At 49.7% G+C, this 18,676-nt stretch overlaps 1 long non-coding RNA gene across 1 annotated transcript; it reads left to right on the plus strand.

Annotated features, from left to right (window-relative positions):
• Positions 1–397: 397 nt before the first annotated feature.
• On the plus strand, positions 398–3,374 carry LOC147596354 (uncharacterized). The gene is made up of 3 exons (XR_015261465.1): positions 398–886; positions 1,736–1,989; positions 2,878–3,374. It is a non-coding gene; the product is annotated as an uncharacterized LOC147596354 (long non-coding RNA).
• The last annotated feature ends 15,302 nt before the right edge of the window (positions 3,375–18,676 follow it).

Genomic DNA, 18,676 nt, shown 5'->3' on the forward strand with positions numbered 1-18,676 from the left:
CAGTGTGGGCTTCTAGACTGAGGAGAGATGCCGAAACCAGCTCCTAACGCAAATAATTTTGTCTCTGGCCCTGATTTGTTTGTCTTGCACAGTTACGAATTCTTATCCTGATAGTAAGACACGGTTATTGACAGTAGTGTAAAACGACTTTGGAGAGTTCAGTTTCAAGAGGTTCCTGTTCCCCCTGCGCTACCCTCTCCCCCCAAAAAAATAAAAGGAAAAAAGAAATCCCTATCAAAGGCACTCCAGTTAATTGGTTGAACATCTTCTCTTGGCATCGTTTGGTGCTAAATTTGTTCATTTGCTACGTGGTATGTGTCCTTCCCTGACAAGTGTACTACACAGGACGTTATCTTCAGATGAGAACTTTGGGCCGTATTCTTACAATGTAGTTCCGTATTCTTCCACAACTTCCCCTACAGAAAATGAGACCATTCACAGAAGAATGTGGTTCTCGGTGCAAAAGAGGATGAAAAATATAAATATATATAATTTCTATTTCATATATGCCTGTATTACACACAAAGAAATGGTTAAAAGAAGCAGAGAGGAGGCTCTTCAAGTTGTAAGAGACGTCAAAAACGAGTAACAGACATTTGGCATTACTTCCTTTGATGTGTTAATTCGGGATCAGAGAACGAATACATTTTTCTGACAGCAAAGAAACAGGAAAGTGTCCTCTCGCGTCCGTCTCCGTGTGGTTTCACTTACTGCATAGGGTAGACAGGGGCTTCCACTTCCATCCGTTAGAGGCACGACTGGAAGAGACAAAATGCACATGGCCATCAGGATCCCCCCCTTTGAAGAGGAACCAACGGCCCTTCCTCACCCTCATCATCGCATCCCTGCAGGGAGGCAGAAAATTTCATCTTCCCCTTCCTAAAAGGTGAGTTTTGCTCAATGCAACCATGTTTTTGCAGGGCCGATCCTGCCCCCGTGCTTGGGATTGCGCTCAAAATGTTTCCAAGCCCGGCTACTGCTTTACGGTGCTGTTGGCTTCATCTTCCACGTCATGGATATCGCCAAGAAATTGCAGTTCCCTCCCCACTCCACCACCCCGTTGCTGCAACCTTGTCCGATCTCCCTCCAGGGCATCCTTGTAGGCAGCAGCAGAGGGGAAGTAGGGGTTAAATGGTTGTGTCATGGCACGTTTGAGTGTTAGGCATTGGTGTTGAAGTGCCGTGCAGGACAGGCAGTGCTGTGGCAGAGGGGCTGGGGAAGGCAGTGGAGCAAGGGCAGGCCCGTGGGCGCGCTGGGCGTGGTGTGGGGGCAAGCAAGCAGAAGGTGGAGATGGGATGGCCCTTGGAGGAATCTTCTGATTCTGATCCACCACCTGTGGCGGTGGCTTTGGGGTTTGGCAAAATGGCTCTATATTGGGCAGAAGGGCTCCATGTTGGACAAGACTGCTCATTATTTGGCAAAATCACTATATATGCCACAAGAGCAACCTATATTCTGCAAGATCACCTTATATTCAGCAAGATTGCTCTGTCTGAGGCAAGATCACTGTGTATTAGGCGAGATCACCCTAAATCTGGCACGATCACCCTATATTTGGCAAAGTGGCCCTGCATTTGGCAAAATCACTCTGTATTTTGCAAGAAGGCCCTGTGTTCAGCAAGGTCATTCTATATTGAGCAAAATCACCATATATTCGGCAAGACTATTCCGTATTCAGTGAAATTGTTCTATATGCAGCAATATCGCTCTGTATTTGCCTCTTTGTGCTTCTCAGGGGGACTAACCCGAGCAGTCTAGCGAAGTGGAAGATAGGCCGGGAGATGCCGAAGAACTATTTTCCAGCTTGATCTTGGCTCAATTTTCCTTTCTACAAAGAAAATTTTCCTGGGCGTTAGTGATTTTGGTCAGTACCCATTTTGTACAGGATGCCCTACATCGAAGCCAAGGCATTAGATGTCTACTCTTCATACACATCTCTCTCTCTGAGGCTGGTCCATGCTGAGGCACCGGAAACCCCCAATTATTTAGGTAATTAAGTAGGGAGGGTTGAACAGACTAAGCCTCACCCAATCATGGGGCTGCAGGAGCATTTCTAGCATGCGATGTGGCAGCACAGGAGGAGAAGAGTCACTTACGAGTCACTGACAAGATGGTAAAATGCAATGAGGGGCATTGCAGCAGAATAGAGCGTGCTTTTCTCTGGGTCTTCTTCCCTTTAAAGAGTTAGAAATACCAGCGGCAGTTTAGAGAACAAAAGTGAAATAGTAAACTCTCCGGGGCTGATCCATGAATTAAAAGTACACGTTAAACTATAAGTCCACATGGTACAGAGCAATAGCCAACGTGTGTGCCCAGAGTGTTTAGTTCCTGTTCTTAAGAAAAGCCTAGAGAACATATGTTTTTTAAAAGCCTGGTTGCTCTGAATGTGAAGAAGCAAATGTCAAAAGTATTTATGCCAGCAAAACTGTATTGGACAAGAGACAACAACAGTAAGACAACACACATGGCCTCGAAATATTGTATGGGGCTGGAAGGAATTATTTCTATTTTCTCATTTAGTGAAAGAATAATGAGATTACTTTGAAAAAGAAGTTCGTTCTTGTAAACATTATCTTCTGTCATCAGATAATGTTTATGGCAGTGAAAAATAAAAAAAAAATGGGAGAAAGGCAAACAATGAGGTATTGAAAGGTGGTAGAATGGAACAGTTTCCATCAGAAGGGACCTACAACGATCGTCCAGTCCAACTGCCTGATGGCCCCAGGGCTGACCAAAAGTTAAAGCCTATTATGAAGGGCAGTGTCCAAATGCCTCTTTTTAAGGCGCTGAACAGGCGTGGGGCATTGACCACCTCTCTGGGGAGCCTGTTCCACTGTCTGACCACCCTCTTGGTAAAGAGAGGTTTCCTACTCCCAGGTCTGAATCTCCTCTGACACAGCTTTTAAGCATTTTCAGGCATCTTGTCACTGGATCCCACGGAGAAGAACTCAGGACCTCCCTCTCCACTTCCCCTCCTCAGGAAGCTTTGGAGAGCAATGAGGTCGCCTCTCAGCCTCCTTTTCTCCAATCTAGAAAAACCTAAAGCCCTCAGCTGCTTGCCATCCATCTGCCCAGCATCTGCCAAAGATGGGTCCTCTGCAAGCGGAGGAGAAGGAATGCCAGAGACAAGGCTGGATCTGGAAGAGTGGGAATGTCCTGGTTTCGACTGAGATACAGCAACTTGTCCTCTCAGTAGATGCTGTATTTTGGATTTAGTGTTGTACTTGGTATGTGAAGAATGTTGACAATACACTAATTTTAGTTGTTGTTGCTAAAGAGACCAAGGCCTTTTTCCAGCTTCCCAGGTTTCGCTAACGTGCAGGTGAAAGGAGCTGGGAGGGGTGTAGTCAGAACAGTTGACCTAAACTGGCCACAGGGAGTACTCCAGCAGAAGCAGGGGCAGAGAGGGAGAGGCACAAGCCTTGTGGGCCTGGCAGCCCTCACCCTCTGGCCTCCCGCTGGGCAGCCATCTTGGCCCGACTGGGCGCGGCCGGGCTGCAAGAAGTGGAGAGGAGACGAGATGTGAGGAGATCCTGAGAGGCGTCTGCCTGAGCCGGTTGTGAAGAATTTCTTGTGAGAGGAACGGCTGCAGACGCCAAGGTCAGTGAAGAAGGAGGGGAAGTGTGGGGTAACGTTAACAAAGAGGTGGGTGTCGCAAGGCGGAACTTGCAGCCTAGCAACAAAGCTACGAGCGGGGCTGGGCTGCACGTGCGCGGGAAGGGCTGCGAGCGGCGCTGCCCGTACACAGGAGGGGCGGTCCACAGCGATTCGCGCGCTAGGCGCGGATAGGTCCATGGGCGCAGGGGGCGGGGGCGTTCGCGTGCGTAGCGGGTGTGCGGGTGCTTAACCCTGTGTTGCGCAGCATTAAATGAAGGCTTGGCTGGAGGGTGTCTGTGTGATGCCCTGTTTTCCCGGGGCGGGGCTCCGGTGCGTGCGGGGTTGGTTTGCTGGCAGGAGAGCCGGCAGGGAAGGAGTAACGCTGCTCCCGGCAGAGATCCCCCTGCAGCCCGAGGAGGACCCCACTGCGGGGCAGGCGGATGCCTGAAGGAGGCTGTGGCCCGTGGAGGGTCCGCGCTGGGGCAGCTGTTCCGGAGGGACTGCACCCCGTGGAAAAATGACCCACACCGGAGCAGTTCATGAAGGACTGCAGCCCGTGGGAGGGACCCCAGGCTGGAGCAGGGGAGGAATGTGAGGAGTTCTTCCCCCGAGGAGGAAGGAGCAGCGTAAAGTGACAGGTGATGAACTGACCATAACCCCCCCATTCCTCCTCCCTCCTCTGGTGCTCGGGAGGGAGAAGGTGGTAGAGGTAATGTTAAGCCTGGGAAGAGGGAGGGGTGGGGGGAAGTTCACTTGCTCTCTTTCTCATTATCCTGCTTTGGTTTTAGTAGCAAATGCATAGTTTTCCCCAAGTTGAGTCTGTTTTGCCCATAAGGGTAACTTCAGGAATCTCTCCCTTTCCTTAACTTACACCTAAAGCGTTTTTTTCTTACATTATCTCTCTCTATTCCCTTGGAGGGTGGGGGGAGTGAGAGAGAGACTCTTGGTAAAGAGAGGTTTCCTACTATCAAGCCCTCCCTCCTGCAGAGACATCCAGTGCCAGCTGGGAACCCCCTGCCAGATCATTAATGGTTGGCCACAGTGCATCCAAGTCAAGACCTCCATTGTGACACCCGCTTGCAGCGATGTCCAGTGTCGCAAAGGGAGCAAGTGTGAGATCATAAATGACCAACCACGGTGTTGTTGTCCAGCTGTTACCAGTGAGAATAATGTTCCAAATAACCAGGAAACAGTGTGGGCTTCTAGACTGAGGAGAGATGTCGAAACAGGCTCCTAAAGCAAATAATTTTGTCTCTGGCCCTGATTTGTTTGTCTTGCACAGTTACGAATTCTTATCCTGATAGTAAGACACGGTTATTGACAGTAGTGTAAAACAACTGAAAATGCGAGGGGCATTACAAGCCACGGTGAGTGACATTGGAATCCATGTCAAGGGAAATTGCAACCCAAAGCAAGGAGTACTGCAAACTTGCCAGGAGGGGAGAAAAAAATATCAGGTGTCTCCCCCCACCTCCTGCCCCGGGGCAGTCGCATCTCAGCCGTTCCTCCTTGCCAAAAAAATATTAAAATAAAATGTAGTAAATCAATAAATCAAGAGGCGAGCAGGAAGCGAAGGCGTGGGAGGACGGCGGGAGCAATCGGCCTTTGGCAGCGGTAGGCCGCGGATTTCCCAGAAATCCGCGAGGAGCTTTTGCATTGCATTTTGCATCTCCTTGCATGCTCTTTTTGCATCGCGTTTTGCACCGCATTATTGCACGCTCCTCTTGCACCGCCTTTTGCAACGCTTTTTCCATTGCATTTTTGCACCATCCTCTTGCACCTGCTTCTTGCATTGCCTTCTACATCCCCTTCCTGCACTGCCTTTTGCATTGCTTTTTGCACTGCATTTTTGCACATTGTGCTTGCATCCCCTTTTTTGGCACTGTGCTCATGCACCCCCTTATAGCACCCCCTTTGCATCATATTTTAGCAGGCTCCTCTTGCACTGCCTTTTGCATCGTCTTTTGCATTGCAAAAAAACAACGCCTCAAAAAACCCCAGGCACCCCAAAACACCCCAGTATCCCTGTAAACTTCCAGGGAGTCCCAGAACTCCTGGGAACTCCCTCAGCCCCCCTAAAACACCCAAATCCCTTCAGGGGACCCCCCCAAAACACCCCAGGACCCCCCTAACCTACCCAGAAACCCCTGAACTTCCCAGGGAAAACCTCAACCACTTTAAAACCCCCAAATCCCTCCAGGGGACCACCAAATCCCACCATGGGATCCCCTAAACCTTCCCTGCGACCTCCAGTCCACCCAAGGACCCCCCAAACATCCTGGGCACTCTCCCACTCCCCTCAACTCACCCCCTGGCCCCCTGAACGTCCCAAACCCCTTCTAGGCCCCCCAAATCACACCAGCACCTGCCTAAGCCACCCAGAGAGGCCCCCAAACCTCCCTGGTACCCCCTCTGTCCTCCTGAAACCCCCAGACCCCTCCAGGTCACCCCTCAAATCCTCGCTAAGACTCCCCAAACCACCCCTGGGACCCCCCTAAACTCCCCAGAGACCTATCAGCAACCCCAGTCCCCTTACCGCCCTCGAATGTCCTCAGTCACCCTGGAACCCCAGAACCCCTCCGAGGAACCCCCAGATTCCTCCTGGGACCCCTAGATGACCCCAGAGAACCCCTATCCGCCGCCCCCCCCCCCCCCCCCCCCCCAGGGAAACCCAAAACCACCCCAGGGACCCCCTGATGTCCCCAAGGACCCCCCAGACACTGTGGAGACTCTCCTATGCCGCCCACCAACATGCATCCAGTCACTCTGAAAGCCCCAAATCCTTCCAGGAACCCCCAAATCCCCCTTGGGACCCCCAAAACCACCCCAGAGACCCCCTAAACATCCCTGGCAACCCCCAAATCATCCTAAACTCCCCAGGGACCCTTCAACCCCCTCAAGTACCCCTTCAAAACCAGCCCTGGGACCATCCTAAATTCCCCAGAGACCTCCGAAACCAGCCAAAGGACCCTTCAAGTCCCCAGGGACCCCCCTTCCAAATCTCCCTGGACCTCCTCAGCCTCCCTGAAGCCCTAAAACCACTCTAGGGGAACCCTTGGCACCACTAAAATGACGCCCAGAGATGCCAAAATCCTCCCCTGGGAACACCAAAACCACCCCAGGACCCCCCCCACAAACCTCCATAAAGATCCTTCAGCCCCCTCTAAAATCCACAAACCCCTCCAGGGGACCTCCCAGAACACCCCAGGATGCCCTAAACTACCCTAGGGACTCCCAAACCTCCCTGGGACCCCTTCAGTTCCCCTTAAAACCCCAAATCCCCCCTGGCATGCCATAAACCACCCCAGGGACCTCCCCCAAACCTGTCCCTGGGTCCCCTAAATTGAGGGAGGAGAGATGGGGAGAGGGTCCCCAGATCCGTGAGTCCCCTAAGTCCCCTGTAAGGGGTGGGGGAAGGCATGGGGAGGGGGTCCCAGTCCCCTGTGTCCCCTGAAAGTGGGAAGGGGGACGATGGGGAGTGAGTCCTCAGACGCCTAGGTCCTCTAAAAGCGGGTTGGTAGGCGGGACGGGGAAGGGATGAGGAGGGGGTCCAGAGTCCCCTGCGTCCCATAAAGGGAGAGGGGGTCGTGGGTCCCCAGACGCCTGGGTCCCTTAAAATGGGGAGGGAGGAAGGATGGGGAGGGTGTCCCCAAACCCCTGGGTTCCCTAAAAGGGGTAAGGAATTGAGAGTCCCTGGACACCTGGGTCCCATAAAATGGGGAGGGGGGGTGGATGGGGAGGCAGTCCCTGGATGCCTGGGTTCCCTGAGAGTAGCGGGGGCGGGGGGGAGGGTGTCCCTGGACACCTGGGTCCCCTAAAAGGGGGGCAAGGGGAGAGGAATGGGGAGGGTGTCCCTGGACACCTGGGCCCATGTTGGGTGAGGGGGGTCCTTGGGGACATTTGAGGTGTTGCTGAGTAGAGGGACCAAGGTGTCACCACACAGCCCTGAGCGGTGGGGGAGCAGAGAGGGGGAAGAGGGGTGAAAGATCAGAGTGTGGGATGGAGGGAGGGAGGGAGGAAGGGAAGGATGAATGGATAGATGGATGGATGGATGGATGTTTGGTGGGATTGTTGGAGGGATGGAGGAATCTTTTGATGGATGATTGGATGGATGGAGGGATGGTTGGATGGTTGAGTGGATGGTTGGATGGATGGCTGGAGGGATGGAGGGATTGTTGGAGGGATGGTGGGGGGTGGATGCTTGGTGGGATCATTGCATGGTTGGACAGATGGTTGGATAGATGACGGTTGGACGGATGGTTGGATGGGTGCGTGGTTGGATTGATTGGCATTTTCAGACACAAATCCACCCACGCTTTCCTTGCAGGTCTCTCTTTCCATTTCCAAGCCCAAATTCGGCATTTCTAGCGCCAAATCCACACACCCTTTCATTCCACCTCTCACTTTCCATCTCCAACCCCGAGTTTGGCATTTTCAGCCCCAAATCCATGCACCTTTTCCTTGCTCCCTTTCCAGCTCTAACACCAGATTTGGCATTTTAACCCCAAATGGATGCACCTTTTCCATACACCTGTCCTTTTCCATTTCCGACCCCAAATTCAGCATTTCGAGCCCGAAAGTCACACCTTGCACCTCTCAAGCCCCAAATTCGGCATTTTCACACCCAAATCCACCCACGCTTTCCTTGCAGCTCTCCATTTTCCTCTCCAAGCCAACATTTTGCATTTCTAGCCCCTAATCCACGCATTCTTTCATTCCACCTCTCCCTTTCCATCTCCAACCCCAAATTCGTTGTTACTAGCCCCAAATCTACCCACTCCTTCATTTTAACTCTACCTTTCTTTCTCCAAGCCTAAATCTGGCATTTTTGTCCCCAGATACACCCATCCTTTTTGTGCAGGTCTCCCGGTCTCCCTACAGCACCAATTTTGGCATATTCAGGCCCGGATCCATGCGACTTTTCCTTGCATCTCTCCTTTTCCATCTCCAACCCCAAATTCTGCATTTCTAGACCCAGATCCACACACCCTTTCATTCTACCTATCCCTTTTCCTCTCCAGCTCCAAATTTGGCTTTTTCAGGCCCCAATCCACACACCTTTTCCTTATACCTCTCCTTTTCCATCCCCAACCTCAGATGTGGCATTTTGAACCCCAAATCCACACACCCTTTCATTCTACCTCTCTTTCTCCATCTCCAACCCCAAATCTGCTCTTACCAGCCCCAGACCCCCACACCTTCTCATCCCACCTCTCCCTTTGCCCCTCCATCCCCACTTTTGGCATTTCCAGCCCTAAATCCATACGCCTTTTCCTTGCACATCTCCCTCTGCCTCTCAAACCCCAAATTCAGCATTTCTGGCCTCAGATTCCCTTTGGAATGCATAGCAGGGCTTGCTCAACCCCTATGCAAGCCTCTGGAGAATCCCCAGCCTTAAATCATGGACCAAAAAATGAAAGAGCAGGTCTGAGTGGGAGGAGAGCAAAAATGTTGGGGCAATTCTGCCTCACAGGAGAAGAAGCTGCCCCACCCAGCAGTGGATTCTCTGCTGTCTGATGTGGGGTTGGGCTGTCGCTCACTGATGCCCTGGTTTTATTCCGCAGGGCCTGATCCACCAGACGCCAAGCTCTGCCTTGAGATGCAATGCGCATCAGGGAGCACATGCGTTGTCTTGGCCACCGGGCCCAAATGCATCCCATTGCCTTCGTGCAAAAACTACCGGTGCCGGGAGGGGACGCAGTGCAAGATGGTGGACGGGTAGCCCAAGTGCATCAAGTCCCTTTCGTGTAAGGACGTCCACTGTGAAGCTGGAAGCCAGTGCAAGATGGTGGACGGCTGGCCCAAGTGCTTCCCTTTACCTTTGTGTAAGGATTTCTGTTGTGAAGAGGGTACGCAGTGCAGGATGGTGGATGGGTTGCCCAAGTGCGTTCCCTTGCCTTCGTGTAAGCATTTCCATTGTGAAGCAGGAAGCGAGTGCAAGATGGTGGACGGCTCGCCCAAGTGTGTCCCAGTGCCATCATGTAAGAACTTTCATTGCAAGCAGGAACCGAGTGCAAGATGGTGCATGGGTTGCCCAAGTGCGTCCCATTGCCGTTGTGCAAGGATTTCCGCTGTGAAGGTGGAACACAATGCAAGATGCTGCACGGGTGGCCAAAATGTGTCCCCTTGCCTTCATGTAAGGATTTCCATTGTGAAAGTGGAAGGCAGTGCAAGATGGTGGATGGTTCACCCAAATGTGTGCACAAGCAGGTCTTCCAGAGTGAAGCACCACCAACTCCACGTCCTCATGTGCCGTCTTCATGCCACCATCATCCCTGTCCCATAGGGTCCACGTGTGAGGTGGTTGATGGTTTTCCTCGGTGCGTCCCAGTCAAGACATCCTCAAGACGACCTTCTTGCAGTGACATTCATTGTCCAAAAACGACCACGTGAAAAATGGGGGACTGACGGCCAAACTGTGTCCACATTGGACCCACCTTCCAGGATGTCCAATGCCAGAAAGGAAGCACATGTCAGATGGTGAAGGATTGGCCATGGTGTGTCCAAACTAAGACGTCTCCAAGTCAACCTTGCCAGGATGTCCAGTGTCCCAAAGGTACCTCGTGCAAGATGATCGATGACCAACCACGCTGTGTCCACAACCCGCCCTCCTGCGACGATGTTCAATGCCAGAAGGGAACTGTGTGTCACATGGTTGATGGGTGGCCTTGGTGTGGGCGAACCAAGACGTGCACCAGTGTCAGTTGTCCCAAAGGGACCAAGTGCAAGAGCATAAATGACCAACCACGGTGTGTCTACAGCCCGCCCTCCTGCAGAGACATCCAGTGCCACGTGGGAATCACCTGCCAGATTATTAACAGTTGGCCAGAATGTGTCCAAAACAAGACCTCCATTATGATGCCCACTTGCAGCGACATCCAGTGTCCTGAAGGGAGCAAGTGTGAGATCATAAATGAGAAACTATGGTGTGTCTACAGCCCGCCCTCCTGCAGAGACATCCAGTGCCAGCTGGGAACCACCTGCCGGATCATTAATGGTTGGCCACAATGCATCCAAATCAAGACCTCTATTATGACACCCAATTGCAGCAACATCCAGTGTCCCGAAGGGAGCAAGTGTGAGATCATAAATGACCAACCACGCTGTTGTTCTCCGGGTGTTATCAGTGAGAATAATGTTCCAAATGACCAGGAAACACCGTGGTCTTCTACACTGAAGAGAGATGCCAAAACCAGCTCCTAACAGAAATAATTTTGGCTCTGGCCCTGATTTGTTTGTCTTGCACAGTTACGAATTCTTATCCTGATAGTAAGACACGGTTATTGACAGTACTGTAAAACGATTTTGGAGAGTTCAGTTTCAAGAGGTTCCTGTTCCCCCTGCGCTACCGTCTCCCCCAAAAAATAATAAAAAAAAAAGCAATCCTTATCAAAGGCACTCCAGTTAATTGGTTGAACATCTTCTCTTGGCATCATTTGGTGCTAAATTTGTTCATTTCCTACGTGGTATGTGTCCTTCCCTGACAAGTGTACTACACAGGACGTTATCTTCAGATGAGAACTTTGGGCCGTATTCTTACAATGTAGTTCCGTATTCTTCCACAACTTCCCCTACAGAAAGTGAGACCATTCACAGAAGAATGTGGTTCTTGGTGCAAAATGTTGTTGTGTAGTTGTTTAGAACATAATCCAGTTGTTAGAGCGTAGTCTCAGACCCTACTGCATGCTAGACAGAAAGCTGGCCTTTGTTGCCATTTCTGTTCTTTTATACCCATAGTTCCTCTAACCAACAGTAGGTGTCTCTTATCTTTTTCCCACCACCAGGTGTCCTCTATCTTGCTCTCCTTCTCTTACGAAGTCTCTTATTTCTCAATCCCATGGCTTCTGATATTTGTCACCCCCAACAATTCCCCCTTCTTGTTTTCACAGTAGAGAGGTACCATAAAAATACAGGGGAGAATACATGCCATGACCAACAATATTATAATAAAAACAGTTCTTTCCAAGAGTAACATAATCCATTCTACAAACATAATTCCAGTCATGCAGCAAAAACCCATCACAATCCTAACAACCATAACTTTGTGTTAATAATACTACACATTGCTGCATGCGTGGCCAGTGCATGCAACAATGCCTGTCAAGTATGTGCTCACTGGTTAACAGGGGTTCTGTTTTGTAAAGTAGAGGCCCATTGGAATATTGCTGGGTCTTGATATGTTAATGCTTGCATGATTACACCATACTATATTATTGCAATTATATATATATATATATATACACATACTACACACATATATATGTGTAATATATATATATATACACACACACATATATATGTAACATATATATATATAGAATCATAGAATCATGGAATCATAGAATGGTTAGGGTTGGAAGGGACCTTCAAAGGTCATCTAGTCCAACCCCCCTGCAAGGAGCAGGGACATCCCTGACTAGGTCAGGTTGCTCAGAGCCTCATCCAACCTGGCCTTGAACGTTTCCAGAGATGGGGCCTCCACCACCTTTCTGGGCAACCTGTTCCAGTGTTCTATAACTCGCATCGTAAAAAATTTTTTCCTAATTTCTAATCTAAATCTACCCCCCTCTATTTTAAAACCATTACCTCTCGTCCTATCGCAACAGGCCCTACTAAACAGCCTTTCCCCATCTTTCTTGTAGGCCCCCTTGAGGTACTGGAAGACCGCTATCAGGTCTCCCCGGAGCCTCCTCTTCTCCAGGCTGAACAGCCTCAGCTCTCTCAGCCTGTCCTCATAAGAGAGGTGCTCCAGCCCTTTTATCATCTTCGTGGCCCTCCTCTGGACCTTCTCCAACTGGTCCATGTCCTTCTTGTGTTGGGGGCTCCAGAACTGGACACAGTACTCCAGGTGGGGTCTCACCAGGGCAGAGTAGAGGGGGAGAATCACCTCCCTCGACCTGCTGGCCACGCTTTTCTTGATGCAGCCCAGGATGCGGTTGGCCTTCTGGGTCACAAAGGCGCATTGCCTGCTCATGGTAAGCTTCTCATCCACCAGCACTCCCAAGTCCTTCTCCTCAGGGCTGCTCTCAATCCATTCCCCGTCCAGCCTGTATTTGTGCCTGGGATTGCCATGACCCAGGTGCAGGACCTTGCACTTGGCCTGGTTGAACTTCATGAGGTTGGCACGGGCCCACCTCTCCAGCCTGTCAAGGTCCCTCTGGATGGCATCCCTCCCTTCCAGCGTGTCGACGGCACCACGCAAGTTGGTGTAATCAGCGAACTTGCTGAGGGTGCACTCTATCCCACTGTCCATATCGCCGACAAAGATGTTGAACAGGGCCGGGCCCAGCACGGACCCCTGAGGGACGCCACTTGTGACCGATCTCCACATGGACATTGAGCCGTTGACCACCACTCTCTGAGTGCGGCCATCCAGCCAACTCCTTATCCACCGAGTGGTCCGTCCATCAAACCCATGTCTCTCTAGTTTAGAGAGAAGGATGTCATGCAGGACAGTGTCAAAAGCTTTGCACAAGTCCAGGTAGATGATGTCAGTTGCTCGTCCCTTGTCCACCAATGCTGTCACCCCGTCATAGAAGGCCACCAAATTGGTCAGGCACGATCTGCCCTTGGTGAAGCCATGTTGGCTGTCACCAACCACCTCCTTGCTCTCCATGTGCCTTAGCATGGTTTCCAGGAGAATCTGCTCCATGACCTTGCCAGGCACAGAGGTGAGGCTGACCGGCCTGGAGTTACCTGGGTCTTCCTTATTCCCCTTTTTAAAAATTGGGGTGATGTTCCCCCTCTTCCAGTCATCGGGGACCTCACCAGACCGCCACAACTTCTCAAATATGATGGCCAGTGGCTTGGCAACTTCATCCACCAGTTCCCTCAGGACCCGCGGATTGATCTCATCAGGACCCATGGACTTGTGCACCTTCAGATGATCCCGAACCTGCTCTTCGCGTACAATGGGCAGTTCTTCATCCTCGCAGTCCCTGCTTGCACCTTCTACAGCTTGGGCAGTGGGACAGGAACTCTTGTCGGTGAAGACTGAGGCAAAAAAGTCATTGAGAACCTCAACCTTCTCCATGTCCTGGGTAACCAGGACACCAGTTCCCTTCTGGAGGGGGCCTACATTTACCCTGGACTTTCTTTTGTCCCCTACGTACCTATAAAAGCTGTTCCTGTTACATTTTTTATCCCTGGCCAGATTCAGTTCTGCCAGGGCTTTGGCCTTCCTTACCTTATCCCTGGCCACTCGCGGAGCCTCTTTGTAGTCCTCCCAGGCTACCTGTCCCCACTTCCACCCTCTATAGGCTTCCTTTTTCACTTTCAGTTGGTCCAGGAGCTCCTTGCTCATCCACGCCGGCCTCCTGGCCTTTTTGCCCGGCTTGTTCTTCATCGAGATGCACCTCTGCTGTGCTTGGAGGAGGTGCTCCTTGAATATGGACCAACTTTCCTGGGCCCCTCTTCCCTCCAGGGCCGCCTCCCATGGCACTTGGCCCATCAGGTCCCTGAAGAGGCCGAAGTCCACCTTCCTGAAGTCTAGGGCAGAGAGCTTGCCGTGTATTTTCCTTGCTGCCCTGTGGATCTTGAACTCCACCATGTCATGGTCGCTGCAGCCAAGGCTGTCCTTTAGTTTCACATCCCCCACCAGTCCCTCCCTGTTGGTGAGCACAAGGTCGAGCATGGCACCCCTCCTTGTCGGCTCCTCTGTCGCCTGCAGGAGGAAGTTGTCATCCACGCATTCCAGGAACCTCCTGGACTGCCTGTGCCCTGCCGTGTTGTCTCTCCAACAGATGTCAGGGTGGTTGAAGTTCCCCATGAGGACCAGGGCCTGTGACCATGAGGCTGCTCCTATCTGCCTATAGAGCACTTCATCCGCTCTATCCTGCTGGCCAGGCGGCCTGTAACAGACCCCTACCGTGACATCCCCTGTCCGTCCCCATCCTCTAATCTTGACCCATAAGCTCTCTGTCAGCTCCTCCTTCATCCCCAGGCGGAGCTCCACACTCTCCAGCCGGTTGCTGACGTATATATATGTTACAATCATTACTCCTGTGGTAACATTAGCTCCTGATTAGTTAAAATAAAAATAGATCTTCTTTCTGTGACTGATGTCCATGGAGCTGCTATACAGCTTGTTAGCACTCCGATGAACGCAAGGCAGCTTGGAGCGCTGGTCGTATCCATCATGCAGGGATCCACTTGTTTACTGCTCCTGTAGAGACAAAAGCATATCCTTTCCCCCACCTTATAAGAGGAAATGGTCCTTCCCAATTACCTGTTTCCAGATTCTTAACCATCACTGGAGCTTGCCCTCGGATGGCATCATGTTCAGTAGATGATCCAAGATGTTTCTGTATTGGGGAAGAATTGTCACTCCATCGATTTAGAAAACTGAGCATACACATTGCTTTCGCTAACTTTTCGTTTGCAGATTTCCCTTCCATTCTCCCTTATTGTTTTAACAGCATATTTTTAAACGTGCCATGGGCAAGTTCAGTGATGGCTTGTCCAGTGGGGTTATGTGGGATACCAGTAACATGCTCAATGCCCCAAAGAGCAAGGAAGGTTTGGACTGCATGAGAAGCATATGCTGGCCCATTATCTGTTTTTATACACATGGGAACCTCCATGAAAGCAAACGCTGACGTCCAATGTTGGCAAACATCTTTGGCACGTTCTCCTGTATGAGCAGAGGCAAACAATAAGCTGGAATGGGTATTGATAGTTACATGTACATATTTGTGTCGGCCCAATGACGGGACATGAGTTATATCAGATTGCCATAATTCTTGAGAGCACAAACTGCATGGATTAACCCCATACAAAGATGGCATAATTGTGCTTTGGTAAGCTATAGGAACGCACACAATTGCCTGAGTTTGTTCCCGTGTCAGCTTAAATTATCATTGAAGAGCTGCAGAGTTTTGATGATAAAATTCATGGGACAGCTTGGCCTGCATGAGTGTATTTGGAACAAGGGCCACATTAGTAAGAGCATCTGCTCTCACGTTACCTTCTGTGACAGGTCCTGGAAGCGAAGTGTGAGCTCTCAGATGTACAATAAAGTAAGGATGATTCTGCACTTGTAATACCAATAATAGCTGTTGAAACTGGTCATACAACAAAGGGTTATCAATTTCCCTTACCATTGCCCGTTCCGTGCGTTGTACTATATTGACCACATAGGCAGAATCGGAGACAATATTGAGGGATTCATCTTTTGACTTATACAAAGCTCGTACTACCACCGCAAGTTCCACGATTTGAAAATTGAACCTTCTACGAATTTTATGTCATGATGCCACTCACCCTCCTGCTTCCAAACAATTACAGATTTGTGCGTTTTTCCCGATCCATCTGTAAATACTGTCAAGGCGTTTTTTTATGGGAGTGTAACTTTGATGAGTTGCTGGATACAACATTAGTTCTCCTAAAAATTGCAGCATAGGTTGCTTATGCCAATGAATAGATATTTGTCCTGTGAATCCCACCGTGGCATAGTTAAAATGTTCGCTAAACTGCCATAGCCAATTCAACTGTTCCATTGTGAGTGGCAAGTACAGCTCTTGTACATCTTGCCCCGTTAATTGGCGAAGTGGAGACCTACTTTTAACCACCAATTGTGCTAATTGCTCCGCCCAGGTAGTCAGCATATTTTTGCCTGTATGGGATAAAAAGATCTATTCTATTCGTAGAAACTGTTGTTCTACTTGTTGGCCTATTAATGCTTTAGGCTGCATCCTTCCTGCAAATACATATACATTAAAGGGCAAATTGGGGTCACATCAGTCGGCTTGGGTAACCTGGATTTGTTGCAAAACTGTTTGTAATGCTGTTTGTGCTTCTGGAGTTAATCTCCTAGGAGAGGTTAAATCCAGATCCCCCTTAAGCATTTGAAATAGAGGCGAGAGCATCTCTGTAGAAAGGCCTAATACCGGGCGTATCCAGTTGATAATTCCCAGCAATTTCTGCAAATCGTTTAAGGTAAACACTGTTTGAAGAATTTTTAACTTTTGCGGTGCAATTGTTCTTTCCATAATTTGTCAGCTGAGATATTGCCAGGGACATACCTTTCGAATATTCTCTGGAGCAATAACGAACTTAAATCGGGATAATGCATCGGTAATATCATTAAGAACTCTGTCTACCAAAGAATCATCAGGTGCTGCAATTAGGATGTCATCCATATAATGATAAATGAGGCTGTTCTTATGTAAGCGCCTTACTGGTGCTATGGCCTGTGCGACATACCATTGGCAGATGGTTGGACTGTTTTTCATACCTTGCAGAAGTACCGTCCAATGATACCACCAATTAGGTTCTCCCATATTGAAGGCACAGAAAATGCGAATTGTGGAGCATCCTCAGGATGTAAAGGTATGGTGAAAAAAAACTCTCTTTCAAATCAATTACGCTAATACTCCAATGACGAGTTATCATTGAAGGAGATGATAACCCTTGTTGCAAAGGTGCCATATCCTCAATTACCCTATTTACTGTCCTTAAATCCTGTAACAGTCGCCATTTGCCCGATTTTTTTTCTGTATTACAAATACAGGTGTATTCCAGGGACTGTGTGTTGGCCTTATATGTCCAAGTTGCAATTGCTCATCAACTAATTCATTCAAATGATGCAGCTTTTCTTTTGCCAGTGGCCACTGTTCAACCCAAACAGGGGTATCTGTTAACCATGTCAACTTTTGGGTAAGCTGCTCTTTACCAGTGGCCATTATGATAAATTTTGTAACGACATTCCCCACTGAGCAAGAAGATCCCTACCCCATAAGGTAACAGGAATGGGTAGTATCAAAGGCCGCACAGTGCCCACACAATTATTTGGGCCTTTAATGTGTACCAGTGCCTCACTCTGTCATGGTGCAGTAACTCCTCCTCCCACTGCCGTTACTGTAGTTACTGCCATCCCAGCCCCCCAAGTGGATGGCCAGTCCCGTTTAGCCATTATTGTTATGTCAGCTCCAGTGTCAATTAATCCGTCAGTTACAGTTTGATCACTTCCTTTCGTAACAGTGCATCGCAGTTTAGGATGGCTACTCGCTATCTTGAGTCCAGTATATCTCAGGGCTACCTGTTGATCCAAACCCCTGGTTCCCATGCTCTCCCCTATAAGCAGGCGTTTCAGTGTTTAAGCTGTCCTTAAAAGGTATTAATTGTGCCAGTTTAACTCCAGATGGTGTGAAACATGGCGGCTGTGGTGTCCATAACATAATTTTTATTTCCCCTGTATAGTCAGAATCAATAACGCCTGGTAATATGAAGAGTCCTTGCATTGTAGTTGACGATCTTCCTAACAAGAGGGTATGACATACATTCCCTATAGGGCCATATACGCAAGTCGGTACAGCTATAGGTTTAGAGTTTTCTAAATATATGGGTTGGGAAGTGGACAGGTACAGCCCTGCACTTCCTGGGGTGCCTGACTTGAGGGCTGTGACTTACTTATGCCCATCCCCACGTGTGGTTCCTGAGGAGTGTTCCGGGGAGCATTTGTTGTCTGCACGCACTTCCCTGCAGCACTCAGCTTGTGGTTTCCCTGATTATGGGCAAATTTTGAGTTACAGTATTCCACATAATATCTCCCCTTGTTACATGGAGGGTATATTTTGAGATTTCTAGGGCAGTCCCTTTACAAATGCCCCGGCTGCCCGCAGCTATAACATGTTTGAGGTCAGGATGCGCCTAGTTGACAAGCAGCAAACGCTCGAGCCATTTGCCATCCATGCATCCCTACCACATTACAAGCCTCTATCATTTGAACTATTAAGGCACCAGGATTTGTTGCCAGTAAAGAGGACAATAGCCTTTTACAATTTTGGTTTGCAGTAGGAACTGCCAGCTGTTTCGACAATATAGATCGAGCTTCCATGTGATCTACCTGGCGTTCTAAAGCCTCATTCAAACGACCTACGAACTTCATATAGGCCTCTGTAGCCTCTTGCTTTACGGTTGCAAAGGACTTTGTTGCAGTACCACTCTCATCAGGGAGGGTTAAAAGGGCTCGTAAAGCAGCATTCTGACTCCGTACTAAAGCTTCACAGATGATTCACAACTGTGCATCATGTAGCATGAACGCACCCTCTCCCACTAATGCATCAATCCCGACAGCTGG

This window comes from Chlamydotis macqueenii, chromosome Z, assembly GCF_036417535.1.
Source record: "Chlamydotis macqueenii isolate bChlMac1 chromosome Z, bChlMac1.mat, whole genome shotgun sequence".
Classification (NCBI taxonomy): domain Eukaryota; kingdom Metazoa; phylum Chordata; class Aves; order Otidiformes; family Otididae; genus Chlamydotis; species Chlamydotis macqueenii.